The 12309-nt window shown below is 46.9% G+C and overlaps 1 long non-coding RNA gene across 2 annotated transcripts in view; it reads left to right on the top strand.

Moving 5' to 3' along the window:
• The window catches only part of LOC122450610, a 122123-nt gene extending 115784 nt beyond the window's left edge, over positions 1–6339 (top strand). For both annotated transcript variants that reach the window (XR_006272144.1, XR_006272145.1), the window contains exons 2-3: positions 4811–4908; positions 6210–6339. This is a non-coding gene — a long non-coding RNA (uncharacterized LOC122450610). The remainder of the gene's footprint in view (positions 1–4810; positions 4909–6209) is intronic.
• The last annotated feature ends 5970 nt before the right edge of the window (positions 6340–12309 follow it).

Here is a 12309-nt window from a genome sequence, read left to right as displayed (position 1 = left end):
TAGGTGACGGCTGTCACGAAGCGAGCCCAGAGAGGAGGAGGAGGAAGAGGGGAAGCCGCAGTATCCGGTTTCATCTTTACTTCTCAGCCCACTAATTGGGGCAGTGATGGGAATGTGAGAAATACAGGCAGAGTCTCACTAGGATGACAGGGCAGCTGTAAGCCCAGCAGATGGGGTGTCATTGGACAGCCTGTTGTTTGGAACTGACCCCCCAGCACCGTCACCTACGGCCATCACTCCTCCTCCTTTTGAGAAACTGCTTCCCTGTCACATCGGCTGTGTGATTCTAACAGGATGTTGATAACCCCAAAGAGCAGAGATGGTGTGCAGTCCAGGTCCAGCCAATTACTGCTCCTCATGCCCTTGGGCATAGCGATGGTTCAAGGACGGACCTTGGACCATGTCTGGCCAATCACTGTTCTTCCCTGGGATTTCTTCCAGTCCAAGTATTGCGAGGAGGGTGTAGCTAGAGATGGGAACCTTCCCTGACACCTGAGAAAGACCTCTCTGCAGAAGGAAATAACGAAGCCAAGCAGAGACAGGTAGGGTGTAGATGCAGAGAAAAAGAATCCTGGTGACACCGTCCGAGTTCCTTAATCCAGTAGAAGCTGAAGTTCGCAGACACATGTGCCAGTAAATTCCCTTTGTTAAAATAAGATAATTCAAGCTGAGTTTTCGTTACTTGCATCCAAACAGTCCTAATAAATGGAGAGAACCATAGGGCCAACTGTCAACCATAAAACAAGCTGTTTAAGTTGGCATTGAACGCTGACCACAGAGGACAGCAGGCAGCAGGCCTAGAAGAAACTGACTCTGAGCTGCCCCCACTTTTATGACTTGGGTGATGGGATTTCTTGCTCCTTGAGGTTTTACCAAAGGGCAGTAGCCCTAAGGGCTCTCTTGTACCCTATGGAATTGGAAGAGGGAGTGGGTAAGTCTAGCCAAGAGCCAGCCATGGAAGGAACAGGTAGAGTTAGAGCAAAAAAAAAGGGGAGGGGGGAGAGAGAAATCTTCAAAAATGGTGCATACAGATTGAAAACCCCTACTCTAATTTGAGGCCTGATGAATGGAACTGAAACAACACTCTGCTGCTCACTGAAACTATTCTCTCCAAGGTCAACAATGACAATCTAACTGCTAAATCCTACAGCACAACCTCAGTTGCAATGTGTCCCCACCTGTCTACAATCCTAGAGCACAATTCTTAGTGCTTTCTTTCTTATTTTAAAAAATATTTATTTATTTCCCTGGTGGCTCAGATGGTAAGGAAACTGCCTGCAATGCAAGAGACCTGAGTTCAATCCCTGGATCGGAAAGATCCCCTGGAAGAAGGCATGGCAACCCACTCCAGTATCCTTGCCTGGAGAATCCCATGGACAGAGGAGCCTGGCGGGCTGCAGTCCATGGGTCACAGAGTCGGACACGACTGAGTGAGTAACACACACACACACATATTTGTTTATTTATTTGGTCTTAGTTGCAACATGTGGGATCTCTAATTGTGACATAAGAATTCTTCGTTGTGGCATTCAAGATCTTTGATTTCAGTTGCAACCTGTGAGATCTTTAGCTGTGGCATGTGGGATCTAGGTCCCTGTTCGGGGATCGAACCTGGACCCCCTGAATTGGGAATAGGGAGTCTTAACCTCTGGACCACCAGGGAAATTCTAGTATTTCCTTCTTTAAATGCCCTTCTCCCTTGAATTCCAGACTCTGTGCTAACCTAATCCCCATAGTGCCAGGACCATTCTTGTGTCTCTAAGGATGGCTGGTTTTTCTTCTCCCAACACTAAAGTATAGGCACTGCTCCAGATCCTCCCTTCCAGCCTACGTTTCTGCAGAAACTGTTCCTCCTGGGCCAGAATCGTTAGCCCTGATCCCTCTCGAAAGCTCCAATTCCCACTCCTAATTCAAAGACTCATCACCTTTTATCACATCCAGGGCATTCCCTGAATTTCTTGGTTCAGGGAGTGGACCCACAGTTCCCCCAGTAACTCAGGTTCCAAACTTGAGAGCCAGCAAAGACTCTTTTCTTCCCTCCGACCTGCACAGCAGGTCATCCTGGTCTGTAATTTCGTCTATGAATGTCACAACCTTCTTCCCAGGCTCTTTATTTCTCACTGTTAGTTCCTTAATGTCTTTATCACCTTGTACCTAGACTTTTGCAACAATCTTTTCTTTGCTCTAGTCAAACATTTTATTCAACAAGCATTTACAGTACAGGGTGCCTTTTATCGACCAAACCCTGTGCAATCTTCACATTCTCTAATTCATTCCAGACACTACAACCAAATTCATCTTCGTCAAGTACTACTTTGATCACATCATCCTGGGGCGCTAAAGCCTTCAGTGGCTCCCCATTGCCCACTGAGTACAGCCCCCATTCATCAGCCTGTCATTCAAAGTCCTCCATAATTTGTCCCCAACCTACCTTTCTGGACTTATTCCCTACTATTTCCTCTACATAGGCCTTATATTCCAGTCAACCTGATCTATTTATTTTTCTTTAAACAAGCATTGCAATTTTCCACTTCTGAGTTTTTGCCTATTCCATTTCCTCTGCATGAAAGTGCCCCCCACTTGTCCTGTGTCTGCTCTTATTCATGTCTCAGAGCTCAGTTCAAACATGATCACCATCTCCTCTTAACACATCTGCCAGAAGTGATTGTTCCACCCTTTAGAATCCTGTTTTTAGCATTTGGATTTGATGCTTTGCATTGTGGATCAGTGACCTGTGTTCTGATTCCCCATCATCAGAGTTCTTACCTGAAGCATCTGTATGAGAATCACAAAGGGGCTTGCTAGAAATAACAGGCTCTGGGGACTTCCTGAGGGTCTAGTGGTTAAGACCCTGTGTTTCTAGTGCAGGGGGTACAGGTTTGATCCCTGGTCAGGGAAGCTAAGATCCCACACGCCGTGTGGCATGGCAAAAAGACAAAACAGGCTCTGGCACCATGCCCAGAGAACCCACATTCTCAGCATGTACCCCAATGATATTCTTGTGCATTCAGATCTGACAGCAGCAGCCCTGTGAGACTGTAATTTTCCCAAGGGTAGGGACCACATCTTACCTGGCTTCATAAACATCAACACACCTGGAAACTCAAGTGGAAGGGAAGCTCCGAGATCACTGAGTTCAAACACCAGTCCAGTGCTTGACTATCCTCTCAACATCCCTAATAAGTTAAAATTTACTAAATTTTTCTAATAGCCCAAGTTTTCACAAAGAACATTCATCAGTGTTTAGTCTGATCACTGCGGAGACCCTACTTTATTAGGAGAACCTAGCTCAAGACTCAGAAGAAATCTGTCTCTAATATTGGTACCTTAAATGTTTGTCATTTTCATGAGAAACTTAGATTCATTTTTGTCTCCTGGATACCGAATTCTGTAATTGATCTCATTCCCTTTTTGTGTTGACCATGGGATACCCGTGGTAAAATCCATGGCCACCACCAGCAGACGGATGGGACTTTATTATCCCACAGGGAGCCTCACATTTGTCTCATCACCTTCTCCTAACCTTGTTTTACTTTTGCATCTTCTTCTTTTTTCAAACCAATTTTTTACTTTATCTTGCCATATCATTTGCATCTTTGCAAACTGTTTTAAATCCTTTGGTAAGAAGACAGTTATAAATAAATAAGATAAATTCCTGAATCTATGGATGTGCAAATGCTTTCTGATTTTTTTTTTTAAGATGAGGAGAGAAATTGGGTTGAACGATGAGTCCTTGGATTGGCACTTCTGACAGAAAGCAGGGCCAGAAAGAACATATGGAGTAAGTGATGCTCTAAGGTCAGAGTTGTAAAAAATTAGGACTTGCAGAGAAAACATGGATTCAGAAAGGATGATGAAGTTTTAGAACAGGAAGAAAAGAGAGTGGTTTTAGAGTATAGTCATAAAAGGCAGAAAGCAAGGAAAAGCTTTTAGAGCAGGAAGAAGTAGTTAAAACAGGGACAGTTACAGAGAACTAACCGTGGGGTCTTTATACCCAGAGAACGGAGGTCCTAATGCATTGTAGTTCTGAGGCTCCAGTACAGAAGGACTCCTGGTGGGTTCAGAAGGCTGTGTGGAGGAATGAACTTAGGGTCCAGGGAAAAAAGACCTTACCTTTCCCATGATTAAGAAAACTAAAGAAATGCCTCTGGGCTAGAATTGGAGGTTGAAATAAGAGTAAACAAGAAGGAGAGTCAGAAACAATAATAGAAATCTGTCCCACATTGAAGGCATGCCAGATGAATTGAATATGTGTGCCTGCAACTTTGGTATATTGAGGTCCATCTCAGTATAGTTATAAACTGTGTGCAGTTTAAGTACTAGAGTTGAGGTGGAGAGAGGGAGCAAAGCAATTATAGGAGAAACTGTTTTTTTAATTGAAGTATAGTTGATTTACAATACTGTGTTAGTTTCAGGTGTACCAGTGAAACAATTCATTGATATATATATGTGTGTGTGTGTATATATATATATATATCTCAATATGCCATGCTGAGTCAGTCATTTCTGACTATTTGTGATCCTTTGGACTGTAGCCCACCAGGCTCCTCTGTCCATGGGATTTCCCCGGCAAGAATACTGGAGTGGGTTGTCATTTTCCTCCTCCATGGGATCTTCCTGACCTAGGGGTTAAAACCGCGTCTCCTGCATTATACACATATTTTGCAGATTATTTTCCTTTATAAGTTATTATAAGATATTGACTCTAGTTCCCTGTGCTGTACAGTAATTCCTTGTTGCTTGTTTATTTTATGTATAGTAGTTTGTTAATCCCATACTCCTAATTTATCCCTCCTTCTCCCTTTCTTAGGAGAAAGTCTTGACTTCAGAAGGGCAGAGAGTGTCAGACTATCATCTGTGTAGCATGGAAGATGCCTGGGCCCATGGCCTACACTCCCACAGATGCTGGTAACTGCTAAACACCTTTGGGCTGCCCCAACTCAGGATCACAATGCGTCAAGCAGGCACCTCAGTGGGTATAAACTAGTCTTCATAAGCGTGTCTGATTCCAGCTCACAATCTAGGGCCCCAAAATATCATCAAACATAAGAAAAGAGAAAAATATTTATTGAATGGTTGTTCCTTTTTTTCATTCAATACTTATTGAATATTTAATGATTACTGAGCACTGCAGTAGGGAATGGAGATATAAAAGATACTAACACATACTTCTTGCCCTTAATAAGCTCCAAGCTCAGGGAGAAAATCTACGTGTAAACAAAGTACTACAGTGTGTGGTATGATTAACGCCATAGTTATGCAAAATGCTACAGAATAGATAAGATCACAGAGGATGAAACAACTAACCCTGCCCTGGGAAGGTAGAGAAGGGGGCATATTTATCCAGGGTTTTGAAGGATGAGTAGGAGTTGTACAGATAGAAGAGAGGGAACAGCAAACATCAAGGTACAAAGGCCTGAAAAAGAAGGGGATGTTTTTGAAACTCTGAGAAGTTTGAAACGATTAGAATAGTGTGGAATAAGAGTAGCAGGAGACGTGACCAATTTTGGAGATGGGCTGTGATGTTTCCTAACATGATATCCGAGAGTTTAGACTGTCTTTCAGGCAGAACAGTAATCTCAGACATGTTTGAAAAAAGAAGAAAAAAAAAAGTGACCCTCGAGTAATCAGCATCACCTGCTGGGAAATTTCCAGAATCCTGATATCTCATGGCGGGGGTCCACCCTGGAGCTATCATCAGAGTGGCAGGCTCTACATGCCTGAGGTCCAAGGAGAGGCAGAGAGGCTTGAAAGGGAGCAGGCCAGCTGCAGGGTTAACACTGTGAATGTAGCAGAATGTAGGGTGGGGTCCAGAAGCCCTGTTTTCCCTGGCTGGGAGCCAGGAATAGGCTGAAAACCTCTTGGTTCTGAAGCCCCAGTGTGGGCCTTCAATCCTTGGGTCCAGTTACTTTGCACAACAGCAAGAGTGAATTCGCATGCCAGGGAAAAATGAAAGGCTGTACTTCCTCCTTGGAATCAAGTTGTTATTGTTCAAATGCATTATTAATGACCAGGGCTGCAATCATTTATAACACGGTCATCACAAAAGCAGCTGTTACCATTTACACATAGCTCTCTGCGAGTGTGTTATTAAGGTAATATTTTACCATGCATGCGACTTGCTCAGGGGCTGCATGCCTAATGCTCAGCTTGAACAGATCCCCCACTCCCTTCTCAGAAGTAATCACTCCTTCCCTTTCTTTATGGAGACGCCAAATGCCAGGGAACAGAGACAGGAAAAAGAGATGAAAACAGGAAGCCTTGAAGAATGGAAGCAGAGACGCAGGCCATGTTTCCCCACCCCCACCCCCATCCTCTTCTCCTCCCCTGCCTTTTTTTTTCTTCTGAATGAAAAATAAAAATGCAGAAAACCTCAGGAGCCTTGTAACTTCCCAATTTTTGTTTAAAAATAAACCCACTGTCGCGGCTGTCACCACTCTTGTCTGCAGAGCGTGAGTTCCAACCCCACAGCCTAATATTTATATACAAGAAAGTAAATGCTCTAAAGAGAACAAATAAATCAACTTAGATTCTGCAAAAAGAGCCTAGAATTTGCCAAGAAGGAGAATTTGGCTGCCAGCATAGTCCTTGGAGGACCTACCAGCCAGTGGCCCCATGATGACAAAAGGTCCTGGTGACAGATACAGAAGAGCGGGGGGAGCATGTGTGGCCTCCCCAGGCAGGGCGAGCCTCCGAGCCTTTCTTACTCCAATAGGACGGATCTGAACATCTGCATCGAGGGTGCTAGAAGCACTGGTTGGGAACAGCCAGGCCTGATCACAAGACTCAAGAAAGAATTCAGGCAGCAGGGAAAATTGTAGAGGGGAAAATTGCCCCACACCCTAGGTGCAAAATAGGGACTGAAAATGCCGAACTTGCCTGAGCTTTCACCTGATCACTGATAGGGTAGCCTCTTCCCCGTTTCTAGCCAGGAAAATAGGGGCATCATGAGAGGACCCGAGGTGTGACCCTCACGGCTGATGGTTGAGTGCATGATGAAGGGGTAGGTCACCCAACAAATGGAATACAGGGGCCAGAGTGGTTCTACGCACTGGGAGAAACCTGGCTGAATGGCACAGACCTCATCTGATCTGAGAGATCATGGAAATTTGATGAAGGTCAAGAGCTGGAGTAGAAGGTTAGCTTGGCAAACAAGAGAATAGCAGCCTGTGCAAAAATCCTGGGGCAAGAGGAAGACTGGATTAAGGAACTGAGGGAAGAGCATATGCCGTGGCTTGAGAGGTGAGGGGAGAACAGTGCATGATAAGACCAAGGAAATAGTCTGACCAGCTTGCACACAGCCTTGGTAAGGGTTATGACCTACAATTTAGGAGCAATGGGAAACCAGTGCAAGATTTCAACCTAGAAGGACAGCATGGCCAAAAAAATTGCTCTTGGACCACAGGATGGAGAACAGACTGGAGGGTCAGCCCATGTGAGGTAAGTACAGAAGCTGTAACCAGCGGTTACATCACCAAAGGTGTTGGCCAAGGGAAAAGGAAAACAAAGAAATAACGTGGGAGTCAAATCAGCAAGGACATGGTGATCAACTGGATGACGGTTTCAGAGGGGGAGGAGGGCCCCAGTTTTCCAGCCTGTGTGGACAGAATCCCAGCCTTTCTGCACGTGCAGAAAGAGAACAGTGAGGGAAGCCAAGACTGAAGACAGGGATTCCAATTTTGAAAATGTTGAGTTAGAGGCAGCTCTGAGATAGCAAAGTGGAAATTCCAAGTACACCATTGGAAAGACAGCTGCGGGGAAGACAGAGAGGTCTGGATTGGAGGCCCACGAGGGAGACAGTGCACAGAGATGATGACTGAGGCCAATCCCACAGGAAATCAACTTTGGATAGAGTATGGAATCAGAAGAAACAAGGGCCAAGTCTTGAAGAGTAGGGATGGCTGGGAAGGATGAGCCCAAAGAAGAGATGGCAAAGCCCCTAAGAAGGAGAAAGAATCCAAGTGAACACAGCATCACAGGGAAGAGGAGCAGTGTGTGCTTCAACTAGAGAGAGTGATCAAGGGGGTGAACTATCACCAAGAGGTCAAGGGAAACAAGGGGCAAAAAGAAATCCATTAGACAATACAACAACACCAACCAGTGACTCAGGCCATGGCCTAATCTGCTGTGTATCAAGGCATTCAACACAGTGTCAGGCACATACATAAGTGTGCTTAGTTGCTCAGTCATGTCCAACTCTTTGTGACCCCATGGACTATAGTACTGGAGTGGGTAGCCTTTCCCTTCTCCAGGGGATCCCCCCAACCCAGGATCAAACCCAGGTCTCCTGCACCACAGGTGGATTCTTCACCAGCAGAGGCACAAGGGAAGCCGGACGGGCACATAACCTTCCCTCTATAAATCTTGGCTCTTGTTAAATTCCCTCTCTCAGGTCTTGAAATCTAATATTCTCCTATTCTATTGAAGTGGGGGGTGGGAGGCAGGGTAGGAGGAGACATAGGCTAACATTTTAACAGGAGAGCTTTAAGATTAAACCCAAAGAATTTCCCGACAGGAAGGCCTGTAAAACACCCATAAAAGCTGTTAAAGAAGATGATAGAATCCTGGATGAAATTAGGATCAAAACAGATTCCTGCATGTCTGGGACTGGTTGGACACAGCCCTTTCTTGAAGCAGAGGACAAATCCAAATCTCAAGACAGGTCAGTTCTTCTCTAGGTGGCCCCCTGCTTCCTCCCCTGCCCCCAAGGAGATGTGAAGGGGAGCCTTTTCATTTCAATAGACTGGAGCCCAGGTTAGCATGACCAGGGCCACCAGCAGAAAGAACCCAGAGGACAAGCACTGAAAAAAGAGGCTTGAAGGGTCACTGAGTGGCCAGGATTACAATGTAATGCCAGGCCTCGGGTCAGTAATGGGGAGGTATTAGTCATCCCTTCAGACCTCGGCTCCATTATTTTTGCCGGAAATGTGAGAATAGCTCTCACTAATAACGTGTGGAATCACTTCCAACTATTTGCCTTTCAAGTCAGCCTCCTCAGGTCGGGTGACATATCTCGTTTAACAGGGGGTGCCATTAGAGAGAAGATTTAACGTGCGGCTAAAAGCATTTGTAGCGGGAGCTGTGGGTGGGTTCCTTTTTAAGCTTCTGTGGCTGGTAACTTGTGTCTCTTCCCTCCGTGCTGTTGGGTTTTGTTACCGGAGCCTTTTTCTTTTCTGAAGGAGGTTGGTCATTAACCCTCCGCTGCCCAGAGCGTCCCCTGGCATGGCCAGGGCAGGTTGAGAGCAGAATTAGAAAGCTTGCCCACCATCAGCCGAGCCTGCAGGAGGCTCCTAGGGCTGGCAGGATTACTCCAAGCAGCTCTCCATCTTTATGCACCTACCCCTCATCCTGTTTGAATGACCTGGTGTCTCCTTACCCTGACCTCTTGCAGAAATATCACAGCTTTGCAAACAGAGCCACAAATGCACTGGCCCATGGAATTTGCATATCTACCCACAAAATGAATCATGCCTTTTGCCATGCACTGACGGGCCCAAAAGCCCATGCCAAGAACTGCAGGAAGGAAGGGGTGAGACTCTAGAAGAGGAACTTGTCATTTGATTGAACTTTCTCTTTTTTACTGAGACTTAATTTTTTTTTTCCCCTGAAGGTAAGGAGCCTTTCAGACCCTGCCTGAGCTTCTTAAATCTTTGCCCCCCTTCCCAACTCCTGGAGTCCTGACCTCTTGAGCCTCAGATTCTCCATCGGAAAGATGGAAACAGTAACTGCCACCTATCAAAATAGAGGCTAATTAAAATAGAGGTAATTAAAAACATTGAGCACAGAGCTAAACCTCTATTAGTTATATCTCTTTTGGCGACATGTTACAAAGGATCAAATCCCCAACCAAAGTGCCTAAACAAAAAGGGGATGTATTGGGTGGTGTACCTGACAAGCCCAAAGCTGAGCCTGGCTTCAGATACACAGAGGGGCACTTGGGGGCTGTCCCCAGGACAGAGTTTCTCACTCAATATTCCCTTCCTCTGTCCTCGTTCCATGTCATGCAAGACCTGGTGGCAGCAAGATGGCAGCAGCTGCTTCAGAATGGCACCCTCAGGATCCCAAGCCCAACAGAGAAGGAGCTGCTCTTCCCCTTAAGGACTCACCTGAGTCCCGAGCTGGACACACGTCGTGTGAGTTGAGTCATTCCTGAGCCAATCACCTTGCCCTTGGGCTTGGAATGTGATCACTGGTAAACTCCACCTGGAGGGGAAGAATGGGGGTGGGAGGGAGCCCTACCTATGTCAAAGCACTGAGAGTTGCATAAAAGATGTTTTCCCAAAGGAAATTTATATCATTACCAAAAAAAAAAAAAAAAAAAAGAAGCAGCAGCAGCAGGCAGGGAGGACATGAGGGGTCCAAATATAGAATTATTCACCGCAAATAATAATTTTCCATCCTGCTCTGTGTGCAAGAAAAGGATTATTTGATAGAAATGTGTACTAAAGGAGAGCTCCATGAGGTTCTCCCCCTCCCCCTGAAAAAAAAAGTATTCAGCAAAGAATCTCCTTCTCCATATACTAGTAATATATTGATTGCACCCTTCATGGCACTTTTCTCAATCTGCCTTCTATTCTTACTCCAAGCATCTATCTGCTCCATCACAACAGAGCCTCTCGAGATAAAGGACTAGGTCTTATTCACCTCCATACCCCTCACAGCACCAAGAGCATAAGGGGACATCCACTCACATAGGAGATGATTTCAGACCCACACTGGCTCCCAGTGTCTGGCTCAGTTCTCTTCTTTCCCCTCCCCGATCATTGCCTCTGTGTGGGGGGAGACTCATAGAGACTAAAGGCCCTGAACTCAAGGCAAAATGCACCCTGAAGCCCCCTCTTCTGCTAGAATGTGCTTCTACTACAGTTTCTCTCATACTGTAGCTCAGATGGTTTTCTAGATTCCCCACTACAAAGAAAACTCTCTGGGAGCAGACAGGATCTTATCTTTCCATTTTCTCTATCCTTGGTACCTGGAACAGCATCCGGCACAAAGAAACCGCCCTGGTAAGTGGTGTAGCTACCCCAGATCTCACTCACCATCACCCCCAGACTCTCAAGAAGAGCTTCCTGGTCAGAGCTACAGAAAAGGCAGGTACCCGTCCAGGTGAGGGGTTACAGAGCTGGAGGAACACACAAACCACGGAAACCGAATAGGCAGTAGGACTCATTCCTGTTCTCTGTCAAGCTGGAGCAGACACAGAGAGGGTACAAGGAGCCCAACAGGCCATAGGATGTAAACTGAGCTAACGGGAAAGTGGGTGAGGTAGGGGGGGTGTGACTTGATTCCTGATCAGGTTGGGATCCATGGGGAGGTGGGAGGCCAAATAATTAGTGAGGAGCTGGCAGTAGAAACCCTCAAAGACAGATGGATAACACGGCTATGGGTTTGGATGATCATCCTGGTCAGAACAGGACCCCAGTGGCGTCAGGAAGCTGAGAGGAACAGGCTCAGCTCCCTGGGATGGGGGTGGTAAAGGGTCAGAGAGGAGGTCAGTCCTAGCACCTGTCGGATGAGACTGAAGCTCTGGGGCAGGAGAGCTGAGAGGGAAACTAAGCAGAATCCCAGTGGTATGAATCGGACACTTTAGTAACAGTCAAGGGAAGGGTGTTTGCTCCCCAGTGAACTGGATCCTGGTCCTGTGGGCAGACATCTGAGCACAGCAGTGCCCCTGCCGGTAAGATGGAGATGCTGGTACCCGACCCCCCGACCCCCCACCCCAAGCCCAGTTAAGGCATGATGCACCTTAGAAGAAGGCCTGGGTGACTGCGCCCTGCGGGGCTGGGGAAGGCGGGACTGACAGGCTGGCCCGTGTGAGAAAGGCTTCCTGGCAGACTCCCAGGCTGAGTGTGTGTCCAAGGCCAGGGACTGAGCCACTGCCAGCAGCATCTGACCTCACGATCCCCCTAGTCAACAAGGAGCAAAAACAGGAGGCTCCAGAGGCTCCCTCGGCTTTGGAGAAAGCTCTGCAAACAAAACTCAGTTTTTAGGGGTTAATCCACAGCCCCAGGAGGAGGTGGGGGCCTCCTCTGCAGGGCAGAGCCAGCGAGTGGGCTGAAACTAAAGGAAAAGCACGGGCTGCCGGCCTGAGATTAGCCTGGCAGCAGCTCCAAAGGCCGGCCCTTCAATCGCCGGGCTTGTCTGAGCCCTCAAACGCGCCAGCCGCCTCCCACCAGCCCAGCTAATGGGGCTGAGCTGTGGAGGCCACCTCCTCTGTCTCCCAGCTGATGGTGATGGTTTGCTGCTCTGAATCTCAGTTCCCCAGCAACCACTGGACCCCGGACTCCACCTAGTCTATGGGGCTGACGC

Source organism: Cervus canadensis, chromosome 11, assembly GCF_019320065.1.
Source record: "Cervus canadensis isolate Bull #8, Minnesota chromosome 11, ASM1932006v1, whole genome shotgun sequence".
In the NCBI taxonomy this organism is placed as follows: domain Eukaryota; kingdom Metazoa; phylum Chordata; class Mammalia; order Artiodactyla; family Cervidae; genus Cervus; species Cervus canadensis.
The sequence above is the reverse complement of the archived record's forward strand: the minus strand, read 5'-3'. Positions and strand labels throughout refer to the sequence as shown.